Here is a 4,697-nt window from a genome sequence, read left to right on the forward strand (position 1 = left end):
CCGCCTGAACCGCATTCTCTCGCGAGACTTCGTTCCCCCCCCCACCTCCCTCCCACCAACGAGATGTTTTCCTTTGGCAAAGTCTTCTGGGACTTGTAGTCTCTCACAAGCTAGGCGGCCCAATCGAGGCGCATGCGTCCACAGACCCTCCGAAAAACGACGGGGAGGAGCGTAAAGAACGACGGCGGAGGAGGTAGTTTTAGGTCCAAGCATCTCCGGCAGGTGGCGCCACGCGGTGATTCTGTGCAGTGAAATTGCAATATACATTAGATCTTGATTAATTAGGAAATGTCAGTGACTCAGAGACATCCATTTTGATAAGGATTAAACAGGGATAGAATATGGTAAACTCCAAGCCTTTACTTCCTCTGTCTTTTTAGAGATAACGTGATTCTGGTTACTTTGTAAACTTCCGCCCCTACCAATTCATTTAAAATTTAGCAAACAGTGATTGCTAGCTGTGTACCAAGAAATGTACTAGACATCTGCGGTGCGAGTTCAGTAAGAATGCTCTGTACCTTCAAAACTCACAATTTAAAAAGGAAAGCAAACACAGAATTTGTAGTGCTTTCCTATCCTATTTTTTCTTTGACTCTCCTTTGCATAAAGCGTCCTACATTTTTAAAATCATGTACACGTTATTTCTCTAGGTTGTGCATAATCCTTTTTATTTTTGTTTACTATCAGCAAGTACTTTGGAAGAATCTTAAAAGATCCTACATTTCAAACTTCACTTCAAGAGAAACAGTAGTCTTTAGATGTAATGGGCTACAAAAGTGTCAAAAGGCTAAAAGGAAAAGCAACTTAAAGTAACTTAAGAATTCATACTTGTATTTATCTCCATGAAATTCTTTAGAATCCCAAAAACTATACGAATAACATCATTTAACGAGTTTTTTAAATTGTCATCAACAGGTTTTGAATACTGGCCTTGACTAAGGACCATAAAAATATTCAACTTCAAAAAGAAAAAAACCTAAGACTCCTACTTAAAAGAGATGGGATCCCCTAGCCACCAGAATCTCAATCGGGGATCTTTTTTAATCCATATTTTAATCTATTCTGTTGCTTCTAACAGAAAATATCTGAAAGTGGGTGATTTATAAGAACAGAGATTTATTTGGCTCACGATTTGGCAGCCCACGATCCAGAGACCATATTCGGTGAAAGTCTTCCAGCTGCATTGCAATGTGGTGGAAAACAGGCCGTGTGCATCTGTGTTCATGTGTCTCCGTTTTATTCCATCTCCTTATAAATTCACCAGACGCCAATCACTGGGTTCCTGTCCTAATGACCTTAATCCTAATCTCTCCTCAAAGGCTCCATTTTTCAACACCATAGGCGGATTAAGTTTCTACTCCCTTGATCCTGTGACAACCAAATCTCAACACATGAATTTTGGGGAGACACATACAAATCATAACAGTCCATAAATAAATAAATGGGTTATTTTCAATAATATCTGAAGTAGACATGTCTTTCTTTAATATTTATAATTAATCCAAGCATGATTTAATCCAAGTTATTTAAATTAAATATTTTTTTATCTAAGTCTCTACATGAGCCAGATTTAACTATGGAAATCACTAAGCTTGCATATATTCATATAGTGATCATTTTCAACAACATTGAAGGAGTGATTAGGGAGGAGATATTGCTTTACTATTTTTTGTTTTTTGAGAAATTTTTGCTACAGGACACGTGTGCTTACCAGAGAGACAGAAACAGAGAGAAAGAAAGTGAGAAATCACCCCAAGGGTGGTGATTTCTCACCACTCAGAGAGCCAACCACAATCTCTTCTCCATTCTCCTCTCAGGTTTTTGGGCATGTACACACACACACACCCTACGTGAGCTTCAAGCCACCGGGTCCAGGGCTCAAAGCGTAGTCCACCATGTGGGAGTCCAGCACCTCAACCACTATGCTACCCACCGGCTCCACTTTACTATTTTTAAAATACTATCAAATTTCTAGAATGCTCTCAACTCTAAAAAATGGATCATCAAGGGACTAGCAGATGGCATAATGGTTACATCATTGCACATGGCCTACCTCAGTTTGAGTCCTCACCTGGAGGCGTGAAACTCATGTAGGGCACATGTGCATGCATGCCCAAAATCCTGAGAGGAGAATGAAGAAGGGACTGTGACATGGCCATCCCTACCTTGGGGGTGATTCTCACTTTCTGTCTCTGTCTCTCCCTCTCTCCAGTGAGAACATGTACTCTATAGCAAAAATCTCTCTCTTAAAAAAAAAATCTTTGGGAACCAGCAGTTAGCATAATGGCTATGTCGCTGGATTCCCACGTAGTCAACCGCAGTTCGCGTCCTGGACCCGGTGGCTTAGAACTCACGCTGGGCCTGGGCTTGTGTGCGTGCGTGCCCAAGATCCCGAGAGGAGAATGGAGGAGAAACGGATTGCAGCGTGACCATCCCCCCTGGGGGGTGATTTCTCGCTTTCTGTCTCTACGTCTCTGGCTGTCTGTCTGGCGAGCGCACGCGCCCTATAGCGAAAACCTCTCAAGAAAAAAAAATCATCTAAATATTATTTTCTCACTTTATCAAATAAAGAAATTTAAGCTTTGATAGGTTAAGAAATTTAGCTAAGGACACAGAAGACAGTAAATGTTCTAGGTCAGTAGTCTTTCTACAATCCAGTAGATAGTGCAACAATATACTAATATTTGTGACTCACATAGAGTCTATTCTAAGAAGCTATCAGGGACCAGTAGGTGATGTGGTGGTTAAGGAGCTGGACTTACACATGGCCAACTGCAGTTTGAGTCCCGGACCTGGTGGCTTAAAACTCACGCTGGGCTTGTGTGCATGTGTGCCCAGAATCCCAAGAGGAGAATGGAGAAGGCATTGTGGCACGGCCATCCCCCCTTGGGGTGATTTCTAAGGCTACATCTGTCTCTGTCTCTGTCTCTGTCTCTGGCAAGCACACACGCCCTATAATGCTTGTGCATGTGCACGTGCTTGTGCACACACACACACACACACACACAAGACAAAAATTTTAATCTGAGGTTCTAAATCCCTTCTCTTACTGAAATGAGTCGTGGACCTAAATGATAAATATAAAGCTATAAAAGTTCTAGAATAGAATGAAAGAGAAAAATCTTAGTGCACTTAGGTTAAATAAAAATTAAAAAGGACATAAAAACATAAAATGCAGAGCCAGCAGGCAGCATGGAGTTATTAAGATGGCTGGATCTTCCCTGACCAACTGCATGATTCCAATCCTGGATGGGCGACTTAAAAAAAAAGCCAGGCATGTGTGTATGTGTACCCAAAATCTCAAGAGAATGGAGAAATGAAGGAGAAGGGATGCAGCGTGGCTATCACACCAGGGGGTGATTTCTCTTTCTCTCCCTGTGAGTTCACATGCCTTATGGCAAAAACTAAGGGGAAAATAATAAAAGAAATTTTAAATAATGAATCGGATTTCAGCAAAATGTAAAACATTCATTCTTCAAGACACTGTTTAAAAAATAAAAGGTGGGGGTTGGTCAGTCCGCTGGGAAGTGAGCAGAACTGGGCTAGGACTACTTCTCCCGGCGGGGGCAGCAAGAGAGAATTAGTCATGTAGTCCCTCATCAGAAGAGTGATCAGCACCTCAAAAGCCCTGGGGGCCATTGGTCCCTACAGTTAGGCTGTGTTCGTGGGCAGGACCCTTTACATTTCAGGACAGCTGGGCATAAACCCTTCAAGTGGACAGCTTGTGCCAGGAGGAGTGGTGGAAGAAGCTAAGCAAGCTCTTACAAACACGGGCAAGATTCTGAAAGCTGTGGCTGTGACTACAGTAACGTGGTGGAAACAACTGTTTTGCTGACTGACATAAAAGATTTTGGTACTGTCAATGAAATCTACAAACAGTATTTTAAGAGTAATTTTCCTGCTAGAGCTGCTTACCAGGTTGCTGCTTTGCCCAAAGGAGGCCAAGTTGAGATTGAAGCAGTAGCCGTCCAAGGACCCCTCACAACCACATGACTATAAGTGGGCCAGCATTTAGTCTGGAACATTCATTGTGTTTTTAAACTAATATCTTAATTTTTCATAATTGATGAAAGTATAAGTTAGAGTAAAATATCTGAAGTCATTACAGAATGCATAAAATGAGAGTTGAAAGTGATTGAAGATTTGTTACAGGGACCAGCAGTTAGCATAATGGCTATGTCGCTGAACTCCCATATAGTCGACCACGGTTCAAGTACCGGACCTGTTGGCTTAAACTCACACCAGGCACGTGTGCATGCATGCCCAAGATCCCAAGAGGAGAATGGAGGAGAAGGGATTGCGGCGTGGCCATCCCCCCTGGAGGGTGATTTCTCACTTTCTGTCTCTCTGTCTCTCTCTGTCTTTTTGGCGAGTGCATGTGCCCTATAGCAAAAAAAAAAAAGATTTGTTACTAATGTTCTAAATTACACTTATTATACACCTGTATTACTAACTATAGGAGAAGAGACACTCATTACACATTTACTCAAATAAAAAAAGCAAAGGGAAATAACATACAGGAAGAGTTTATTGTTCCTGAGAAATAATCAAGAGCATACCCAATTCGGTTAAATCGTGTTTACTTACTGATGTGAAATACTTAAGTCTCATGTTAGATGTGATTCTGCTTGTACTGAGTATAATTAAAGTATTTAAATTTGAATGGTAAAAATATAGAAGAATATGGACCAAAATTT

At 41.3% G+C, this 4,697-nt stretch overlaps 1 pseudogene; it reads left to right on the plus strand.

Annotated features, from left to right (window-relative positions):
- Positions 1-3,586: 3,586 nt before the first annotated feature.
- Positions 3,587-4,000, plus strand: LOC102467925 (2-iminobutanoate/2-iminopropanoate deaminase pseudogene; annotated as a pseudogene).
- Positions 4,001-4,697: the final 697 nt, after the last annotated feature.

This window comes from Tupaia chinensis, unplaced genomic scaffold, assembly GCF_000334495.1.
Source record: "Tupaia chinensis unplaced genomic scaffold, TupChi_1.0 Scaffold000001_1, whole genome shotgun sequence".
Lineage (NCBI taxonomy): Eukaryota > Metazoa > Chordata > Mammalia > Scandentia > Tupaiidae > Tupaia > Tupaia belangeri.